Source organism: Echinops telfairi, unplaced genomic scaffold (genome assembly GCF_000313985.2).
Source record: "Echinops telfairi isolate 266 unplaced genomic scaffold, ASM31398v2 ScPeMD7_31;HRSCAF=116, whole genome shotgun sequence".
In the NCBI taxonomy this organism is placed as follows: Eukaryota; Metazoa; Chordata; class Mammalia; order Afrosoricida; family Tenrecidae; genus Echinops; species Echinops telfairi.
This window is the reverse complement of record NW_022103928.1, coordinates 56,119,337-56,143,034: the sequence shown is the minus strand read 5'-3', so window position 1 is coordinate 56,143,034 and position 23,698 is coordinate 56,119,337. Positions and strand designations below refer to the sequence as shown.

Genomic DNA, 23,698 nt, shown 5'->3' with positions numbered 1-23,698 from the left:
CGATACAACCATCACAAAACAAGAGACCCGAGAACTAGAAAGGCCGAGGCTCACCACCCATTTATCCCTCCGCCTTTCAACCAGCACCACATGTGATTATTGGCCAGGCTGGCACAATTAACTAACTCAGACAGAATATTTCAAGATGAAAGAGCATGAACGTCTAGTCACTGTTGGGAGGAAAGCAATACAGAGAGCCAAGCTCTGGAAAACCTTGTACTAAACTATTGAAATAGCAAAAACCTGTGCTCTGTTTCCATGAGTCCACTGAGACGTTAGAGCTGTTTGTATAAACCAGTGCTTGCCCAACTTTACTGTGCATCAGAATCACCTGTGGTTAACTACTGTTGAATTTCATTATTGTTGAAATAGCCCCTGACTCATGATGACCCCAAGTGCAATAGGAGCCAGACATGTATAATCATTGTGATCAATGGGATTTCCATTGGCTGCTTTTCAGAAAGAGATCACCAGGCTCTTTCTCTTAGTCTGTTGTAGTCTGGACTTACTACTGAAACCAGCATCATAGCAATAGCCAGGCCTCCAATGACAGACAGTACATGGTGCATTGGCTTGGGTCAATCTGGGTCTCTGGCATGGATGGTGACATTTATACCACTAAGCCATTAAAATATAGATTGCTGGGATCCAATCCCAGAGATTCTGATTCAGTCAGTCTAGGATGAGGTGTGGGAATTCCCATTTTGAACAAGTTTCCAGGTGACACTGATGCTGCTGATCCCACGGCCACACTTAGAGAGAGATCCACTGGATGAAGCAGTTAGCCTACACTATCTAATATAAGAAAGTAAGTAGGAAGTAGCTCAAATAGGAACGGCGGAGTCTTGCTAAGTTTCACCTTCTTGAACGTGGGCTGTTGGGTAGAAAGCACCAGATATTGGGCAGATAGTTGAACCTATTCCCTTATCTTAAAAATTCGAAAAAGAAAGGACAAGGGTTGAAGGTCCGAACTTCATTCAAGAGCGCATAGTACCAGAAATGTCAAGATCAAGAGTCATAGAGATTGCTGGGTCATCTTTTTAGACCCTCCTTCGGGCAAAGAATATTCCACTCTCCCATTCTCTCCTTTATAGTAAAACTAGTCCCTTGAGTTGTCGAGAGGTACAGGATATTTCTTTCTACCACTGTTGGGCTGATTTGATTCATTCATTCGGTTGGCAAACATTTATTAAGTTTTATGTGTCTTATGTGCCAGGCTTTATGGATTGAATATAATTGCAGCGAGTAAGACAAGTCTCCATCTTTAAATGATGTGTGCTCTAGAGAATATGAAGAAAATATGTGATTCCAGATTGTTGAATCCTATAAAGAAAAATAAGTCAGGGTGCAGGGAATAAGTTATAAAGGGTGGACTATTTTAGATAGTGTGTTCTCCTATATGAGGTCACCCTGGAGAACTGAACCGAATAAAGAAGTCAAGGTGTGAAGGGCCAATGAGTGTTTCCAGCAGAGTCCCTGAAGCAGGAAGGAACTTGGAGTACTGGCGAATCAGCAAGAAGGCAAGCATGGAGAGCAGAAAGAGCTGCACAAAGAATGGTGGAAATGAAGCTATCAGGCAGCACATGCAGGGCCTGATAGAACATGGCGAGGCATGTGGTTTTGTGCTGACTGTGGCCACTGATGGATTCTGAACAGAAGGACAAGAACTGCTTAGCATTCTATGGAGACAGCTGCTTGGTTCTTCTACGGAAAACTGTCTTGTTTCAGGTGCAAGGAGGAGAAAAGGCCAGTTTGGAGACTACTGGTGGTATCTAGATGTTTGGGATGGTGGGTGGCATGGGGGTATAGGTAGGGGAAAGGCAGGAGTTGATTCACCAGGAATATATTTTGAAAGAAGGACGTATAGGCCCAACTGACAGGTTGGACATGGATATGAAGCAAAGAGAATGGTCAAACATGACTCCTAGTTGTGGACCTGAGCAGAAGAAGCTATTGACTGAGATGGAAAAGAAAAAGGAACCAGTTTGAGGAGGAGAATACAAGAGTTCTGTTTTCCATGTGTTAAGTTAGAAATCCTTAATGGAATTTCACATGGAGATATAAAAAAAGCAGATGGACAGATATGGCGAGACCGAAGTCAAGGAAGAGAGAAGGCATTTGAAGCAAGGGGTGATCCGAGGTCCCCTAGAAAAGACGTGGTGAACACAGCCATGGGCTGAACCCTGAAAAACGGCAACTTTTGGAGACTATGAAGAGGCAACAAAGCACGTTTTTTATTTTCGCGGCTCTTCCTCTAAAAGCAGTTGGAATATCTTTATGTCTCCAGACTACAAAGTCCATGGCCGGCCATCCGAATCCGCTTCTAAAACCAACTCTCGGAGGCATGCATCGAGTCTATTTCTGACTCCTGACCTGGTCTCTGTGTCTGGAGAGCTGCCTTTCACTTGTCAGCTGCTCAACGACACAGCCCAGGCCTTTGGCCTCTGTCCTAGTTCCTGGATCCAAGTTCTCTAACAACTCTCCTTGCCCAACACTGACCAGAAAGCACACTGAGACCATGTCTCCGAGGGCTGCCAACACTCATTGGCATGTGATCAATGAAGCACACAATGAAGGAGTGTTGAGCAATTAATTGGGTGACAGAGAACAAGTGGCATGTCTGATTCAATCTCGGGGCAGCTTTGGGGACCTGTAGAACAAGTCAGAGCAAGGCTGGAACAGGAGATGTTACTCCAGGCTAGTCACCCTAGGAAAGCCTGTTCCAGGTAATCCCAAGGGTCTTCAGACACCTTTTTACCCGTAAAAAGGGGAGAAATTTGAGGTTGATCACATGCTCATGAAGTTAACATTTTCTGGAGCCTGCTAGCAGGATGAACTACACTACAGGCATTGCACTGGTTCCTTCTGTCCCATACTCGCTAGACTGTTCTCCCAGCCTCAGCTATGAAGGGGGAATTCCAGCCATCTCCTAAGAGTTTGTGAAAATTCATGAGCTCATGTACTTAAAGTGCTGCACAAAAGTGCTTGCCACATGTGACCCAGTACCATTTACACTTCAAATATCCCATTCCACCAAGGCCCAGCAAATTCTGTCTCACAGCGGCCAAGTCGACTATACATACAAATGAGTCAGTTGGATGGTAAATATATTTCTAAAAATACCACTTTTCATGATTTCCTAGAAGAATAACAGTTATATGTTTTGGGGAACTATCACTGGATCGATGGACTTTGAGCTTTACCTGGGGAAAAAAATTTCACCCCTTTTTCTAAATTTCTTTATCAAGATGAGCCCAACATGTGACATACGCATGTAAGAAGTAGAAATATAAATGCAGTTAACATTAAGATTGCGAACAACAATTATGAATAAAGATGATCAAGAAAAACAAATCTCTAAACGTAATAACTATTTTTTAAACAGAGATGGGTCTGAGGCTTTCCATGCCTACTTTCCTTCATGAAACATACGTTTAACTCAAGTCACCAAAGTTAGCAAAACAAGTAGAAAAGCAAGCATGGCTCTTTTGTTTTTATTGATGAAAAGTTACACATGGACTGTTGTTGCTCTCAGGAGCCGTGCTGGTTAGTCCGTTCCCACTCACGGCAACCCGGTGTTCAGCAACGCTGACCACCACCCGCCTCACAATGGTTGTGCTTGGACCCCGTGTTGCAGCCACGGTGTCAGCCCATCTCGCTGAGGACCTTCCTCCTTTTCATCAGCCCTCCCCGTTACCAAGCATGATGTCCTGCCCCAGAACCCGTTTCTCCTGAGACCATGCGCGGAGTCCATGAGGCGCAGCCTCGCCGACCGCTCTTCTAGGGAACATTCTGGCTGTACTTCTAAGAGGCGTTCGTTTGCTTTCCTGGCGGTGCAGCACCATCATCCAAATACATATGACAGTTTTCGTCAGCTACAGTTGCTTTCCTTTCTCTTTTTAATCTTTGCAAGAAACTTAAAGGCGGTGTCATGCTGGAGAATGGTATAGAAATTGAGCACTTCTGTTCCCCGATGGCAATCCATCCTGCAGCTACAGGAACGGCTGTTGAGCGAAGGACATCTGTACTCTTCAGCCATCGAGCAAGTAGGTCTCGCATTCGATAGGGAGACTCACGCTGGTGTGACGGATAGAGCTACGCCCCAGCTCCCGTTGTCTTGCACTGGCTCTGACTCATAGCGACCCCACAGGACAAGCAGGACTACCCCTCAGTCTTCCATCTTTATGGAAGCAGGCTGCCAGATCTTTTCCCTGCAAAGTGGTCGCTGGGTGTGAAACGTCAACTTTTTCCTGAGCAGGGCTTTAAAACTACACTTAAAACAAAAAAGAAGAAGAAGAAAGAAAAAGAATCTGACTCATAATAACCTTCAAGTCCAGAGCCCCGAGACACATCACTGGTATGTTTGCCTCTAAGCAGTACCGTGAAGAAAACAGTCCCCTGGGAGCCACTATCAAATCGTGTGGAACTAAACTGCCACAGAGACACACGTGGAAAAGAAGGCCGGCAGCTGCGCAGGAGGAGATGTTCAGGAACAGACTGATGTCGAAACACACAAACCCAGGCTTCCTACGAATGGAAAACATCAACCCAGAGCCACTTCTTTGCCTTCACCTCTATTTCGTAATATCTGGATTTTCTTTTTGGAGGTCATTACTCATTTTAATTAAAAAAAAACAACAAAACTATTGCACAGAAAAGCTACTTCTAAATGATATGATGTTCAAATAATCTGTGTGTGTTTTACATCTTTTTTCCAGGAAAGGGTTAGATCTTCAGAGAAGTTGCAAAGATCGTCCAGCATTCCTTAATCTGCTGCATTCAGTTCCCCCAGTGTAACCATCTGACGTCCACACGCACATTTGTTAAAACTAAAAATGACCACTGGCACAATGCTATAGGCATCATGCTTCACATTACAACATTGCACAGATATTGCACTTTTTACAAACTGAAGATTGGGGTGTGCGCCACACAAGTCTCTTGGCATCATTTCTGCAGTACACGTGGCTCACTGTGTGTGTCTCTGTCACATGTTGGTAACTATCACAATCTTGCAAAATTTTTCGTAATGCTACTGCACATTTAATAGACCACCAAAACCCAAACCAAACAATCCCACAGCTGAATCGATTCCAACCTAACCGTAAGCCTGGATGGAGCAGACAGCGCCCACCATTCCCGGCGAGTGGCTGCTGGGTTGGATCCACCACTCTCGAGTTAGCAGTCCCGTGCTTTGCTGACAGCTACAGTGTGATGTAAGCACTGCGTGTACAGAGAAGCCAAGGAAGCATGTGCGACTTGATTGCAATACCACTTTATTGTAGTGGTCTTTGGTCCATACCCACAATATGCCTGCATCTACTTTCCTTGAATTTTACAGTTTTACACGAATGTCCTTTTTCAGTTCTGGGATACTACCCAGGTACAGCAATAGAAACCCACCACAATTAACCCACCACAAGTGTAACCATATTGTATTAATTACCCCAAGTATAGTCTTTGTGTACTGACCGAAGTACGGCCACATTGCAAATCCTGTAATTCCTCTCAAAACTGCTGTTTTCTGTAACTGCTGAGCAATCGCCATTTATTTTTGAAATTGCTGGTAAGTGTCTAAACCCCCGCTCTAAGTTCCCCTTAATTTCCCCATCCATTGAGTCCTCCCTCTGCCCCCTCTGCCTTTGTATCCAAATTCCCCATTTCTCCATACAATGTCACGCCACCCAGACCCCTATGTCTTGTTTTCTCCCCCATATAAAAACCTCCCACTTTGAGCCCTGAGGGTCTTGGGAGAATTAGGCTCTAGCCGCCCCAAGACCAGGCTAATAAAGGCTTACTACCTGTGATTAAAGTAATGTGTGGATTAATTGATCTCATTCCAGCACAACACTACACTGAATTAAATTATTTTCATTTAATGCTTCAGTTTGGGTACATGTCATACTCCTTTGTCTTATTAAGCAACATCGCCATTATTACTGTTATGGAAAATAAATCCGAAGTTCCCTGAAAAGTATGATTTACTGGATTGTTAGAGAAGTATTACATGAAAATTAATACACACATATTTCCACTAATATTTTACTGAAGAAGTGAGTCACTTAATAAGATATGCTCCAGTACCAACTTTGTTAGGAATTGTGAGATTAAATGACTCAGTGTTTTAAGAATACATTTTCTTTTTTTTTTTTTTTTCAAAAATACTTTTTCAAAAAAATATTGTCACTCACGTATCTCTGTAGGCCCCCATAAAGATACACGGCAAATCCTTTTAATTAATTCTGTAACAGAATAAAGAGTTTTATTATAATCATATTCAGATAGCCATTATTGAATACACATTAAAAACGGCTTGCCTTTCATGGTCAACTTTTATTTTTAATTACTATATGATATTTTATATATCATAGTCTTTAGTTTCAAGATGAAGGCATATATAACTCAACAAAAGTTTTAAGAATAGAAAATGTCCCAGAAAAAAAAAAAGCCACATTGAATAAAATTGACTAAGAAGAATGCTTCCCATTCATTTCCACATGTTTAATGTGGTAGAAATTACTAAGTGGTCACAAGCAAGCGAATCAGGTGGAAGGCAGGCAGTCTTTTTGACAGGAAGTTGGTCATCGAGAGCAAAACTTTGAAAGTTCATGATGTACAACACGAAACACCGGCATTGCTCTAAATTCTGTCAAGAGCCAGTTAAAAGTTCAACAAAAAGAGGTAAAATATGTGGTGGAGGGCGAGAAAAAGAGTTGATATGAAGGGCTCAAGTAGAAAGAATATATTTTGAAAATGATGATGTGTAAATTTGCGTGAAACAATTGATGTGTGGATTGTTACAATAGCTGTAAGAGCCCCCGATAAAATGATTTACATATGTATAGAAACGGTAAAATATGAATGCAAATTGGGTGGTGGGTCACAGAATCATAGTGATATCAATATTCTTACCAATAAATTTTTAAGTGAACTTGGTGTTGGATGATGCATAATTCATAACTCAAAACAGAAGTACACATCATTTATAAGTGAATCTACGAAATCTGTGATGGACTCCCCTGCCTGACGTCACCGAGTGGCTTCCCTCTCAAACCCTGAGGGTTCCCGAGACTGTAATCCTTTACAGGAGCAGGAAGCCTCGCCTTTTCCTGAGGAGCAGCTGGTGGTTTCGAACTGGTGATCTTGCATTCAGTGGCCCAACAGGCAACCACTACACCACCAGCACTTCTACTATGTATGGGAGGCTACCAAATGTATAAAAATTTACACTTGTTGAAAAAAAAAAACTGACCTAAAATATTTCTATCACCAAAATGTAAATGTTAAGAATACATTAGTACGGCAGCACATCACCGTTCTCTCTCTACCTAGCATGAGGTCAGCTTCAGAGGTCTCGGATCCGCTAAGACAACCTCTGTAAAATGATCGTCACTGGACTTTGGGGCAGGTGATCGTGCTGAATCTTGGCTGCATTTCTTCCCAAATCAGCCGGAAGCTTTAATTCATGAGCTTACTGAACGGAGCACCCGAAATGTCGATTTGAGACACGTCTTGTCGACTGCAGTGACTGGACGCGAAGCTTGCGAGGCTGAGGCAGGAAGGGTAGACAGAACAAGTGCAGAGATGAGCGCACCGTGGTGGCACTTACAACTGTCTGGTTTTGGGATCAGACTTGTTTAATCGAGAGCCTGACTTGGGGTTTTTTTCTTTTACTTAGATAAATTTATATTACGTACCAGAAGGAAATGAACTTGAGATCGCCCACAGTGTAGCAGCACCTACATTCGGCAGAATGTTCAACAGATCTGAAGACAAGACACAGCTCATTTGACAAGCTTTGTGCTCCGGAAACCGTATTAAGCACAGGAACCCAGATTAGAGTGAAAGGGCAAAACCAGCAGAGGGCCATGGGCTGTAATATTTACGTATTAAATGATGAAAAATTTTTTAGAATAACCTCAATTCAATAGAACTTGCTGTAAACTTACCAGGCACCTCAGGGACCTATCCTGAGATTACACTCTCAATTTAAAATATGATGAGTTACACAGAAGTAGCAACTGTTGAAAGAGCCAACGATTTCAAATTGAGTGCCCATAAAATTGTAAGCTTTGAAAAAGATGACACTTTTATGAAATAAGATAGCATAGCCATGCTTTAAAAATACTGTTTATTTTCAGAAAGAATGCAGATGAATATCAGGTGCAAAGAATGACTAAGAAACTGAATAATGCACATGAATTTTTTTCAACAAGAATTCTATTAATGTTCTTTTTAATACTGTATAGAGAAAATGAACATAAAGCAGTTGGTTTTATTTTAGTATATGTGTATATGCTAATGTTAGAAATAAATGTAATTTTAAAGTAATTATTTTATTTTTATTTTTTTCTAATTGTGGTTGGAATAGTTTGACTGGCATATAATTTCTTAGTAGGATCATTTTATAGATTCTTGAATATGATCAATATAATATGATAAAAACATTTCAGTCAAAAAGCATAAAATTAGGTTTATACAGATATATATCTCAAAATAGATATGCATATATGTGTACAATATTTATATATGTATATTGATAAAATACATATGCATATGTGTATGTAATATATGTGTGGTATACATATTCCTTATACACAAGTAAACCCTAGTTGGAGCATTAACCTCGGTAGAAGGGATTTAAAGTATCAAGGAGCTCTACCAATGGTGAGTGCTCACTGGAAAAAATGGAAAGTAAGAGAATGTTTTCTTTTAGGAAGTATGCAATTAAATTAATATCACTATAATAGATACTAATACTAGAACCCCAGAATCAAGGGCTGCACACTTTTGACACCAGAATGACACCATATAACTCAGCAACCTAGATCCTTGTGGTAGTTATATAATCATTGTCGATTTGGGAGGATTAAGAGTGAAGGGGTCAATCAGGTCATAGCCAATGAGGCCTCTGTGTGGGCATGGCCCTCTCCTGAGGATTCTGGGAACTCCTGTATTCCTCTATGGAGGCAGGAGACACTCTCTCTCTGCTCACTCCATGGGGGACATTGCAGCTGACAAGACACATGGAGCTATGCTAGTGCCCTGAGCTGGAGGAGCCACGTGGAGACCCTGCCAGCACTGGATCCACAAGACTTTCCACCCACTGGCCTGTGATTGTCCTGCATTCAGTATCATTGCATGTGTTTCATGAGTCTGAAGAGGACTTTATAGATTGATATCAGACATAAGGGCTAATATTGAACTTATGGACTTGATCTGGACTGGGCTAGGATATTTTCTCAATATTCAATTGCTCTTGTATACAAAGCTCTATCTTACACACGAGTGTCTCTATGAATTTGTTTCTCTAGTCAACCCAGACTAAAACAATCCTTAACTTGCAGAAAACAGGGGTGTCTTACTCCTCCTCTTTGTGCCCCCCTTTCTAGTGAAATAACCTGACATCAAGGCAGAGGGTGTTTTTAAATGTTGCTAACAAACTGAAGTCTCAAAGTAGATGACCAGTCTTAATGCTGTTGTGATGGGAAATATTTCTTTTAATATTCCCAGCAAACATACTGGTGGTAGTACTAGTGCTGTCATCATGGCACTGATGTATAAACACAGAGTAAGATAAATGAGGGGGTATAGTACGTATAACCAAAGATACTGAACCGGATCTAGTCTCTGGATGCAACTGCCATTTTGTAGGAAAGACAGCGGTTACCCCTGCCTTCAGCCCTGCTGGCCACAAAGTTGGGACCAGGGCCTGCTCCCCATTCAGGACGTCAGCGCCAGCCAAGGAGTCCTCATGGCACCTATCCTCTCTGACCTGCTGGCTTCTACTGCCCTTAAGAAGTCAACAATTTGCTAGACTGCTGTAACAGGATTCACAGAGCGGGTACCATACTCACAACGACCGGTTTATCAGAGCTAAAAAGGATACCAACACAGAGATGCACAGGGCGAGTTCTGGGCGGGTTCCCAACTCACAGCTTGCTTGTATTCAGGGACATGCTGCCCTCTCCAAAGCAGATTTTTTCACAAGCCAGGAAATCCTGTGAGCTTTCCTGTTTGAAGTCTTTATCGGCTTCAACACTGGTCAGGAAAGATTATACTATGTACCTGAAGCAAATCAGTATTAGTCCACCAGGTGGGCTCCTCTTGGTTTGACCAGTCCCCACACATTAGTCTAAGGTGTGGTCCAGCTCTTAGGAACCAAGAACAAAGCCTACATTGTTTTCCATGTCTCACGGAAAAACGTATCAGAAATACACCCTTATATCTATGGACAGTTGCTTTTCAACAAGGGTGCCAGGCCAAACAATTCAATGGAGCAAGAGTAGTCTTTTCAAGAAATGATGGCAACGTAACAAGTAATCCACACGAAGTCGAACCTCTTCTTTTTATAGACACAAAAATAAACTCAAAACAGACTTCAATGTATGGGCAAAAACTATAAATTCTTAGAACACAGTAGAGGAGTAAATCTTTCTGACCTTGAGTTAAGGAATAGTTTCTTAGATATGACAACAAACAAGGAAAACGTAGATTAATTTAAACCATTTGAAGTGGTAGCCCAGGGCAGAGACACTCGATGACATCAGGCTAGTATTTTAAAGCAAAGCAAAGCAAAACACACTCTTAGAAAAGTATGAGGGGTGTCTGAGATTGGAGGCATGAACAGCACTGCCTTAGAGGTCATTCCAGCAGTACAGGTTGGAAGGAAAGGGCTCACAGTGCAGCAGACAGTGATGCTGGAGAGGAAAGCAAGGAGTATTCAGAGAAGGGAACAACAGATAAGGAGATGCAGAGAAGGAGAAATACATATTAAAGAACCAGGGTGAGCTCCAGGTTTCATCCTTGAAAAAAAGAAAGAGTCCTTTATCAGTGAAAGTACAGAAGGAATAAGAGGTTCTGGTTTCAATGGTCATTTTGAGTTTTGACATTTGTAAAGTTCATAAAATCAATAATCGCAAATGACCCATAGGGCCAGAGTTAAGCTCAAACCTCTGATTTGCTGAATTAAAACTCTCGGGTTGAGGTTGAGTGGTCTATGTTTTAATTCCCCTCTAGGTAATTTTGGTGCCTGGTGGTGTAGTGGTTATGAGTTGGGCTGTGGTCTGCGTGGTCGGAAGTTCGAAACCACCAGCAGCTCCTTGAGCAAAGGACTGAGCTTTCTACTCTGTCAATAGTTACAGTCTCGGAAACCTACAGGGGGTCACTATGAGTCCGCACTGACTTGATGGCAGTGAGTTTGGTTTAGGATGGTTTGGGTTGGAGGTGATTTTGGAGGGAGAGAGTGGCTGATGAAAACAACACACTCAACTACTTAGCAAAATGCATGCAGCTTATGCTCACCCAGAGGAGCCTCGTAAGAAAGGGCTGGCCATCCACCTCCAAAACATGACCCTGCAGGTATCTGAAATACCACAGACATTCATTCCAGCATCACAGCAACACAGGCCACCACAGTAGGACAAACTGACAGATACGTGGTGGGAAGGAATAGTACACTAGGGGGCTTCAAAGAGTTCATGGAAAAATTCCATTACCTTTTAATTCCATTGTGCCATGAATGTTTTCTAGCGCCCCTCCTTCCATTAAAAACAAAATACAAAAACAGCTCACTGCCATCAAGTCGATATGACTCACGGCGATCCCTTAGGGCAGAGTAGACCTATCCCTGTGAGTTTCCGAGACTGTAACTGTTTATGGCAGTAGAAAGTCCCATCTGTCTCCTGCACAGGGGCTGGTAGTTTTAAACCACCAAACTTGCGGATCCCAGTCAAACACATAACCACTGTGTCACCAGGGCTCCCTCTGTGTATGAGAGGAAACAAATGAAGATAGCACATGTAAACTCTACTACAGTGAGCTTGAAGGAAAAGCAAAAAGAGGAAGACAGACGGAAAATAAATGCCAGAAGAAAGGGCTAACAGAATAAGGTCTTCCAGTGTAGGAGATCTGGTAGGGCTTGATCAAGGGCAATGTAACCAAGAGGAATTACTGAAACCCAAATGAAGGCTGAACATGATAGTGGGACAAAAGAAAAATAAAAGGAAATAAAGGAAAGAACTAGTAGGCAAAGGGTCTAAATACAGGCATGTACATATATAAATATATTTATATATGACAAAGAAGAAATATATTCATAGGTTTAGTATTAAGGTAGTAGATGGACATTAGGCCTCCTCTCAAGTACTCCCTCAACACAATAATACTTTGTTCTATTAAACTGGCATTCCATGATGCTCACCTTCCCGACATGATTGCTGAAGACAAAGCAGGTGCATAAGCAAATGTGGTGAAGAAAGCTGATGGTACCTGATGGTACTCTATATCAAAAGATATAGAGTCTGGGGGTCTTAAAGGCTTGAAGGTAAACAAGCGGCCATCTAGCTCAGAAGCATCAAAGTCCATATGAAAGAAGCACACCAGCCTGTGTGATCATGGGGTGTCAAAGAGATCAGGTATCAGGCATCAAGGAACAAAAAATCACATCACTGTGAATGAGGGAGAGTGCGGAGTGGAGACCCAAAGCCCATCTGTACACAACTGGACATCCCCTTTCAGAAGGGTCGCGGGGAGGAGATGCGCCAGTCAGGGTGCAGTGTATCATTGATGAAACATACAACTTTCCTCTAGTTCTTTAATGTCCACCCCCCCACTATCATTATCCCAATTCTACCTCACAAATCTAGCTAGACCAGAGGATGTACACAGGTACAGATCAGAGCTAGAAACACAGAGAGTCCAGGACAGATAAACCCCTCAGGACAAATAATGAGAGTAGAGATACCAGAAGGGTAAGGGAAAGGTGCAGTAGAAAGGGGGAACCAATCACAATGATCTACATATAACCCATTCCCTGGGGGATGGACAACAGAAAAGTGGGTGAAGGGAGACATCAGACAGTGTAAGACATGGAAAAATAATAATAACTTAATAAATTATCAAGGGTTCATGAGTGAGGGAAGAGCTGATATACCAAGGACTCAAGTAGAAAGAAAATGTTTTGAGAATGATGATGTCAACAGATGTAGAAATGTGCTTGACACAATGGATGGATGGATGGATTATGTTACGAGTTGTACGATCTCCCAATAAAATGATTTTTTTTAATTAAAAAAAAAGGAGAGAATTTTCTTAACAAGGAAAAAAAAAGAATAAGGCCCTCCAAAATATAGAGAGGGACTAAGAAAACGAGCTGCGGAAGGTACTATCAGCCACACTAGTAGCTGCCTACCTACTATCCCTGCTTCTTCAATAGCAGAATCCTAATTTATGTATCTTGAGCCAGGGTGGTGCAGTTAACACACTGTACTGGTGAAAAAGGAATGGAAGTTCAAAATCCTCAGAGGAAAAAAAAGTCTGGTGATCTACTTCCAAAAACTAAGTCAATGAAAATCCGATGGAACACAAACCTATCTGAGCATACATGCAATCTCCACAAAAACTGGTTTTATTACACCCGCCTGGAATTGCAGTGGAAGCTGGGCTTTGCACCAGCCACAGGACTTTTAGTCCTTTGGCCGCCCACTGGCTGCTTTAGAAATGAGTATGTGAAGCAATTTTGGCGTCTGCTCAAGGTTTCTGGGAAAGCAGTCTTTGCTCTTAAACAGGGCAGGAGAAACAGAGGCATTCTCTTCTGTTTTGGTTGCTTTCATGTGAGATAAATTTGGGACCAGGAAAGTGCAAGCCTGTACATTAAAAACGAATGCATTGAGGAAGCTAAAATGGAAGAACACAAAGAGCCAAGAGTCTGATGATAGCAGTTAGCTGCTTCTTGAACCAATTCTGAAGCCATCTTTCTTCCAGGTTGCATTGTTACATAGGTAATGACTACGTATTTATTTAAGTTATTTCTCATTACTTGCCAGCTGAAAATACTCTAACTTATACCGAAAGATATTTTCACTGAGGTGGGTGTGGATGACATTAATTTCACATGTTAAAAGTCATGAGAATTTGAAGGAATTACCAGCTTGAAGCTTCAATTGTTAAATAAAAATGAAATTCGTATACACGGGGATAACCCCCCAAAAAACTAAGAATTGTGATTGGCAGAGTAGCACTTTCACAGTACATATTTTTCCCCACTAGGCGAGCATCTAGCAACTGGCTCTGTGTTAGTGGATCCAGTAGCATCCCCTGGGAAAGTTCTCTCTGGTCACAGTGAATTTTCCAATAAACACAGTTTCGCTCGAACCTCATTCTTTGTGATAGCTGTGAAATTCTATTTCCTGCTTGAGAAAAATGCCTCAAAAACTGTAGGGATGTTGAAAACCGTTTACAAGAAAAGTGCTATGGGAAAACTCCAGTGTATGAGTGGTTTTCTCTTTTCAAGAAAGGTGAAATGTTGATTGATGGCAAACCTCATTCTGGACATCCATCAACTTCCTGAATGGACCAAAATGCCAACTTGGAGTGCATTTGGAGTTCATTCCACCAGCTCAGACTGTTCATCAAGCTTTCTATTTAGAGATTCTGAAAGACTGCATAACTCCAAAAAGATTGTGTAACAGTGGATGACAAAAAAGGCCTGATTTGTGGCAGACGGGGACTGGCTTTGCCACCATGACAATGCACCTGCTCGCGCAGTCAGCTCAGTGCTCTAGTTTTTGGCGAAAAACAGCATGCCTCTCTTGCCCCACACACCTGACTCACCTGACCTACCTCTGTGCAACTTCTTTTTGTTTCCGTGAATGCAGAAGGGCGCGAAAAGGACAGGGATTTGATGACATAGAAAAGGTGAAGAAAAAAATAAGGGAGGTGCTGCCAGCCATCCAAACAGATGAGTTTGAAAAATGTTTTCAAGAATGGAATCGCAGGTTCGACAAACGTATTAAGTGTAATGGAGGGTACTTTGAAGTTGATAAGGTTGTTCTGTCAAAAAATTTAAATACATAGTCTTGAAAAAAAATTCCATTGGGGGGGGGGGGTTACCCCCTAGTATATCTACTTATATAGTAAAAGGATCTTAGCAACTCTTCCCAACTTTAAAAATATCTAGTATTTCTAATTACAACAAAAGCTAGTACTGATAAGAGCGGTGTTGGTAAGCTCATAATTATTGTGATGGGTTCTGTGTCAACTTGACTGGGTCAAGATTCTCCGTGGTTTGGCAGTTAAGGCCCAGGAATCTCCTGTGACATGACCAACACTGATGTAATTGACTCCATAATGGGATCTGTGGTTAGTAGTCGATTAGTTAGGAAGATGAGGGTGGAATGCAACCCTATTACTCAGTTCAAAGCCCTGAAGGAATTGAAAGGGCATTTCTTTGGGGGTGTGGCCTACTTCCCAGAGAAGCGGATGTTATGGAAATGAATTACTAATTACTGTTTGCAGGGTCGAGACCTTGCCTCTGGTTCTTTGGACTTAAGCCCGTGGCCTGCCCTGTTGCCTGCTGATCCTGGGAGCTGTGAATGGTCATCTGATTCACCCTCCTCTGCAGCTGCCAGCCTGGGGTGTCCCTGCTGATCTGGGGTACACCGGTCTCCAAAACTACTGGAGTCAGATAAAGTCTCCAGCTTAATATCTGACCCCCAGACTGGGAACCTGTTTGAACTTGACTGGACTTGTCCATTTCCACAACTGTATGAGCCATTTTCTTGATATAAATTTCCTTCTCTCTCTCTCTACACACACACACACACACACACACACACACACACACACGCATCACTTTAGTTTCACTTCCTAGAGAATCCAACCTAACATAGTTATTATAGTCTTCTTAAAAACCTGGTGGCACAGTGAGCTAAACATGGGGTTAGAAGTCAGTCTTAGTCAGCAGCCACTCTACCAGAGAAAGATGAGTCAGTCTACGTCCATGGACATTTCCTGCCTCGGAAACCCGGTGGCAGTTTTAGTGGGTCATACAACCAAAAGACTCCCTGTCAGCAAGTAGATTCCAGCCGGTCTTGGTTTGTAAACATTTTATGCTTGCATTGTTTGCCTTCGGTGTTCTGCCTGGCTTCCATAATGAAAGCACACCAATCTCTTTTATTTTCTATTTCCAACATTGTTCACGTCAGCTTCACTGTTCATGGTTTCATGGTATGTAACACTAGACCACAATATCATTGCAGAGGGAATCCTTCACTTTCAAGAACAAATATTTTTAAATTCAATAAATTTATAAAAGGATTTCTATTTTTATTTCCATGCATTTTCTAAAGCTGCTCAAGAAAAGGAAACCTGTTTCAGCCACATCTGTGGAAGGATATCTTTGATACATTTCAGAGGGGGGAAATCAACACTGTAGCCACATAGAGAAAGCCTGATTTTAGTGCAAACAACAGAAAGCACTAGAACTGTGCGCCTGTCCATATGGTCACCCAATGATGGTGGGAGAGTGTTTTAAGTTAATTCATAAATTTGTTTTGAAGCCCAAAACGTTTTTTCCTATAGAAGTAAGGTTACCAAGAGTCATTTCATTCCTAGGTTAATCTATAAAAGCCTTTTTTTACCTCAATGTTTAAGACTTTTGTTTGAAATATATCCATGCAGACTAATACTCTCCCCTTTTGAAAAGCTTTTTCTTCTTTTTTGGCCCCCTCCCTGCTCCATCAAAGCAAAGAAGAAAAGTCCAGGGTAGCTTAGCCAGGAGTCTGTTGACCTCTCCAACTTTATCTCACATCATGCTCTACTCTGCCAATGCCTAACTTGTTTCACAAGCAGGGTTTTTCCCTTGTCTTCAGGCCCCTCCCTTCCTCTTCCATCAGGTCACCTCCACCAGCCTTCTGATTGCAGATTAACTGCTACTTCCCCCAGAGGACCCACCCTCGTCCCTTCATGAGATCATGCTCTTGATGCACACATGTTCTTGTATTATCCCATCATAGCACTTACCACACATGGATGACAGCCACCAACCATAAGCTTGATTGAATAAAGGGCGAGATTCATGCTGTTATTCTACTGCAGAGCTGTGCATGGACACACAGTGGAGTAATAGGAAGAGGGGCCTTTCCAAATTCAGCTAACTGCTGATGCTACACTTGAGACTATTCATAGAAGAAGAGTGGCTTCCTATAATAATTTCTTCCCTGTGCGATGTAACAATGATGAGAAATACAACCTTCCTCTAGTTCCTAAAGGTTCCCTCCCCGCTCCCACTACCATGACTCGAATTCTATCTTGCAAGACTGGCTAGACCAGAGGAGGTACACTGGTACAGATAGGAACTGAAAATACAGGGAATCCAGGATGGATGAGCCCTATAGGACCAGTGGTGTGAGTGGCAAAACAGGGAGGGTGGAGGGATAGTGGGTAGGAAAGAGGGAACCAATTGCATGGAACTGTGTGTGGCCTCCTCCCTGGGGGACGGACAACCGAAAAGTAGATGAAGGGAGAAGTCGGACAGGGCAAGATATGACAAAATACCCATTTGTAAACTATCAAGGGCTCATGCAGGAGGAGGGAGCGGGGAGGGAGGGGAAAAATGAGGACCTAATGTCGGGGGTTTAAATGGAGAGAAAATGTTTTGAGAAACGATGTACAAATGCGCTTTACACAATTGATGTGTGTATGGATTGGGATAACAGTTGTATGAGCCCCTAATAAAATGTTAAAAAAAAAAAAATTTCTTCCCTGTTGCTTTTTTATAAAACTGCAAAAGTGGAACATAAAAATTCTACCTAACACAAATAGTTATTTTTTTAATGTGACCTTTATCTCTTTCTTTAAAAGCAATCACATTCATTCTTAAGGCTTTTACTATCACCAATGAATTGCTGATTCCGAATCCGTATTTATGGGTCCGATTTAGGAGCTTTGGGGGTCCAGGGATTATGTGTTCAGCTGCAATCTGCAAAGTCAGCAGCAATTTGAACCCACTAGCAACTCCGCCAACAGAAAGGCAGGGCCATCGTCTCACAGAGACCCACCAGGGCAGTTTGACCTTGTCCTATAGGGTCGATAAGAGTCAGCATTGACTCTGTGGCAGTAAGTTTTTGGTTTGGGCCTGATTTCTTTCCTGAGCTTAAAATCCAACTCACTACCTCCTTTCGCCTGTCTCATAAGGACACCATTACAGTCCCTCCCCTGTTCCCCATTTTGGACAATGATATCACTGTCTAGGCACTGGAGCCCACACCTACATCCTCTCACCTTTGATACTAGAAGATGGGTCTAAGGGCCAGTATGTGCACCGGGGAGAAATGCAGAATCTCAAGCTCTCACCCCAGAGCTGCTGAACAGACATGGCGTTTTACCAGAATCCCCAGGACATTAATATCCGCATTAAAATTTGAGAAATACTATTAACTACTTCTTCTCCCTACTCCCATACATCAAGTCTGTTACCAAGCCTAAAGGGAAACTATCTCATATTTATGCTTGCCCATCCATTTCTGTCATCACTGCCCTGCCTGCGGCCATTGCTTCTAAGGTCTAGAATACTGACATGGCCCAGGCCTCCAATTCTCACATAGAATGTTGAGAAGACACCTGATCTGCAGCTATGAATCAGAGAGAGGTTATACGGTTGGCAGGCCAGAACAATGCACAATGTAAGCTTATCTATACTGTCATCTAAAATATGGGGTGCCCGTGGAAATAGCCGACAGGAAAACACACTTGCGCATGCACACACAAGAGCAGGAAAAAAAAGTGACCGAGTCTTCACCATAATGACCTCAGTTTTCTTTCCAAAAGGCAAACGTGATCGTGTCACATATCCCTCTCCACAACCTATTAGTGGCTGCAACAACGGGCTCAAACCTAATGATCGTAAGGATGGCGCAGGGCAAGACATAGGTCTCTAGGAGTCTTAACCAACTCGCCGCTAACACAAGGAGCTCTATGGGTCGTTCTGAACACATCACAGACTTTCACACCTCTGTCCTTCTGTTCATGCTTGTCTCTTCATTTGCTCTGGCTGGCCAAAAGCTTGCTCAAATTCCGAAGTTCTCATGAGGCATCTCATTGGGAAGAGTCACCTTCAATAAACAGCTGCTTCGCCTCCTAACACAGGTTCACCACGTGCTTATAGCCCACAAGCGATACTACGAAGGAAGGGCTTGTGGCTATCTGTCTTCCCTGGCACACTCGGGCTTCCTTAGCAATACCCTGTACCTCAACCCCTGGCAGATGACCCCCCAAAATATTTAATAAATCAATTATCATTTATATCTGATCCCATTAAAAGCTGTAAAACGAATCACCGATAATGTGACTGAATTTTTAAAAAAACAGACAATACTAAGAACCATGTACCTATAAGATGGAAGCATTTAGAAAGCACAAATGAAAACTTCTCTCAAGCGCTATTCATCCAGGGATAATAAAACTTCAATCCAGTTGGGCTGTGATGCAGCTATCCACGTGAGCCCATCTGTGTGGGAGGCCCTCCCTCCTCCTGCGGGTTGGACCAGCTACTTGGACATGATGTACAGAGGTCAGCCTTTGATGTGGAAAGTGGGAGCTCAAGTCTGTCAACTGATTTTCTCCATTGTATGTTTTAGCATAAAGACAACGCTAAAGACAAAAGTTTAATTATCCATCATACCATCTAAGAATTCATTTTTTGCATATTAATTTCCAAATGTAGCTTTCAGGCCATTAGCATACCATTTGGTACACCCTTTTAAGATTTTTTTGCCAGAAATTATATTAATCATTTTTCCATAATTATATTCATAATTACGCTTTTAGGGACCATGGCATAATATAATTCGTTAAAGCATTCATCGAAGTTCAGAAATCTAATTTAACATTCACTGAGCAACTACTAGGTGCCAAGACCTGAGCCTAACCTCAAGAACCACACAGCCAAGTGGCAAGGCTTACTCATGAACCCATGATGACAGTGCAGCGCCAAGTGCAAATAAGAGTGTGGTTCAAGGGCAGTGCACGGTCAGGTGCGAAGCCCCAGGGATCTGTTTGCTGCTCTCAAAGAATTAAAAAATCCATGGGATAGGGAGTACGAGAAAGACGATGAAGACGTGATAACAAGGTCAAGGCATAAGGGTTTAAAATCACAGAGCATGACGCTCAGAGAAAGGCAAGTGGCTGAAAGAAATAACCTCCCTACAGCTCAAGAAACAAATCAGACTGCACAGGCGAACTTCCTTAAAGCTTCTCCAGAATTGGGAGTTATTTTGTTTTTCAGTTGAGAGCATAGAAGGAGTAACTCAAGGTCGATTTAAAATGCATTTCTCTGATTACTAGGGAGGACGAACACATTCCCACATTTTTATTACTAATTGTACTACTCATCACTTGCTAATAGTTTCTGTCCATTTATGTATTAAATCCAGCTATTTTTTTCTCATTAAGGTTGAGAGGACTCATCAGGTATTCCACGTGTTAACCCTTAGTCATACTTGGCACAAGCAGTCTCCCTGGTCTGTGTTGGTTTTTTTCACTGTGAGTGTAAGCCTTAGCTTGTGTGTGTCTGGTCTGTTGCTCTTCCCCGTGCTGTATTCCCACTGCTCCAATATGGAGCTAGTGGGTCACAAATGTGATGGAGACTCTAGTCTGTCTTCTCTCACTTTTCTTAACATCTAACTTTTAAAGTGCTTAGCCCTGGATAGTAGCTAGACCAAATAAAGGCAGGATACACACAAGCATATACATACAAGTCCCTTTTCCATGCTACTCTCATGCCTGCTACTAAAATACACCCAGGCGATTCCCTTTCATCCGGGCTCCTTTCTGCTCCCTTTCCTTCACGCAGGCACTCACTCACTCACTCGGTTTGTGCTGGGACAAGAGCAGCTAGAGTGCCTGTCCTTCGCCTGTCATTAGAGAGGCCCTCAGAGAGCCACACCTCTCTGAAAGGGTAAGAGTGGATATTTTATGGTGCACGTCGAGGGCCAGAAACACATATACCAGCAATAAAAGCGAAGGCTAATTTTCAAGTGCTGGTGGCATTATTCACCCAAAGGAAAAGCAAGTAAATCCAAGTTCTCCCGAAAGGCCTGGCACGCCACAGGCTTCTGACTTGGTGTGACAGAATGGCAATTGCTGGATTAGGAAAGGGGTGGGGGTGGGGACACGAGGGGAGGGGTTTAGTTCAGGGGTTTGCAGGTTGGCATTCTGAGTTTGGAAATCGGAAGGACGTATTCTGATGGTGATGAGTTGAGAACACACTACTGCGAGTGGATCCGTGAAGAACCAGGGATCCTAAGTGTCCAGCAATGTGTGAAGCCATTTGCATAACAACAACAACAAACAAACCGATCCCACTCCAAATGCTAACAGCTACTCCTGTGAGGACTTGCTTTCCGTCTGTAAGCGGGAGACCAGAACATCAGTGTCCTGACTTCCATTTCTTCTGGAGATACGTGTTGGGGAGTGGAAGGGCAGGTAGACCGTGCTGGACTGAGGGTGTGTTAGTTTGGGTACCAAAGGCTACACCAAAGACCGAGTACATGGAGTTCTCAGAGACTGGAAATACTTATGCTGTTTTAAGCAACCCACCACGAAAAAAATAGGACCTCACAGGCCATGAAGAGCAAGGTGGGCATCCTCAAAACAACAGAAGATTTCATTTCCATAGGGATTGTGAAGCTGATAGAACTCCAGAAGACTTACGGAATGTACTCATTAGTGGTGGCTTCTCTTCAGGCAGCATACATTCATTTTCACACGGAAGAGATATCAACACCAACATAGTGGGCATGACAGAGAAGAGAGGCGAGAGTGGTTTTTCTGTGATTTGTCCCGCCGATGCCCATTATTGTATTGCTTGTCTATCACTATTAAGCCAGTTGATGGTTTCCAATCCACCTTATTCCTTGGACCCCCAGATCTAGATCTGGACAAACCATTAACATGCAGACGGAAAACATGCGTGTTGTTTCTTGGGTCAACAAGGACTTTAAAAATGAATATAAAGGGATGTTATGATCCAAAAAAAGAAAAGAATATTGAAGATCGTGTAACTGATATTACAAATAACTGCTGGAAAGAACAACAAAAAACAGAAGCGATAATATGCAGCAGAAGTATTCCATGATGATACGACGTTGAAGGCAGATGTGTTGAGCATGGGCAACTGCAGAGAATTAGAGCCGACGGACCAGTATCTGGAGAGGAGAATGACTGGAATTTTTACTTACACCTTTTAACATATTCTTTCTTTTTCTGTACGTAAATTTAGTTTCATCATGAGAGCGGAAGAAAAAGATTTGATATTAAAAACTAAACTGAATAGTTTGAGATCTTGGACTGTTTATGACCTATTCTCCTTAAGTTGATGGAATAAATACTATATGACAATTACAAAATAAAATATAAATCCGGTGATTGTATCCCTTCTCAGGAATAGCTGGCAGTTAATCCTTTAAGCTGAAGCCACTATTTCTCACAACTTGTTCTATGGCCACCCTGTCCAAACTACGATATCTTTCACCCGGACTGCTATAGCAGCCTCCGAAACTGGTCTCCCTGCTTCAACCAACTCACAGTCTGTTCTCAACAGAGATCTGACCTAAGCCAGACCCTGGTACTGTTGGCCCCCAAACTCTGTAGGCTCCCTAGTTTACTCAGAACATAAGTCAAAGTTACCTCAGGGGCCTGGTAGATTAAAAATGTGAAGAAAAGTAGGAGGGAGAGCAGACCGAAGAGAAAGAACAAGGGAGCATTTCAGTCATACCGAATCTGGCCTGTGAGACTGTGAAACACGCAGATGGAGAAGCCAAAAGGCACGCATTCTCCCTACATCCTCAGGAGTCCCTTTTACAGTCGATACATACGCCTCAACTGCAAGTGACTCCGGCTCCCAGACTCCTGGCAATATCTAGAGTTGTTGTTAGTTGTCACAGCCAGGGGAGGAGGAGTTCTACTGCTGTCTCCTTGGTATAGGCCAGAGAGCCTGCTAAACATCCTACAGAGCCAAGGCAGGCCCCACAACAACAAAAATTATCTGGCCCAAAATGTCAACAACGATGAGGCTGAGAAACCTTGGGTGAGAGATACAAACATGGAAGACTTATGCAAATAGGTAAATATTTGAAACCAAATATCTAGCATGAGAATAAAGATAAGTGGGGAACTCTCTTAGGAGTTGGGTAAAAACGTGAAGCTCAGCAAATAAAACTGAAATGGGCATTCAGAAAGGGAAAGTAGGAAAGACTGGCATGGCACAGGCCAAGAGAAGGTTGCTTCCTCTGGTAGTCTGGGTAGACTAGAGAGACAAAACCACAGAAAGTCATATGTATATAAGAGAGAGTTTTATATAAAGGGTAATTGTACATTAAGTATCCCATCAGAATGGCTAGTTCTTCTTCACACAGTCCAGATTCTTGGATTATATACTCAGCATACAGACAGAGTAAGTATGGCAAAAAGACAACACTAACACTTACCTGTCCTGATTTGAAACCACACAGTATCTCCTTGTTCTGTTCAGATGACTGCCTCTTGGTCTATGTACAGGTTTGACTTGAGCACAATTAAGTGTCTTAGAGTTCTCATTCTTTTTAATGTAATCCATAATTTGTTTTGATCCACATATTCTAATGCCTTCACATAGTCAATAACACTTAAAAGAAGCACTTAAATAACTGCTATTGGTACTATTAGCGCTACCACTATCAAAATCACAGAAACCAATAGTAGTCTACAGAAAGACCACTGTCTTCAATCCTAGAGGTCAGTCAGCTCTGTGATCTAAGATGCTTTTGGGGAACTCTCTAAGGCTCAGTTCTCTCACTTGCAAAACAAAATGAGAGGTAGAATAGATGCTTTCTAAACTTCTTCCAGCTCTAAAATTTTGTAATTCAAAACCCAATTCCTT

General features: G+C 42.4%; 1 protein-coding gene and 1 pseudogene across 2 annotated transcripts in view; one reads left to right on the top strand and one right to left on the bottom strand.

The window, feature by feature from the left end:
• Positions 1–23,698, bottom strand: part of ZNF438 (zinc finger protein 438) — a 185,027-nt gene that overhangs the window by 141,752 nt on the left and 19,577 nt on the right. Inside the window, exon 2 of one of the 2 annotated variants that reach the window (XM_045290101.1) lies at positions 6,192–6,242. The exons of the other annotated variant lie outside the window; for it this stretch is intronic. The gene's annotated coding sequence lies outside the window, so the exon portion shown is untranslated. The remainder of the gene's footprint in view (positions 1–6,191; positions 6,243–23,698) is intronic. 2 annotated transcript variants of the gene reach the window in all.
• Positions 21,330–22,002, top strand: LOC115869527 (annotated as a pseudogene).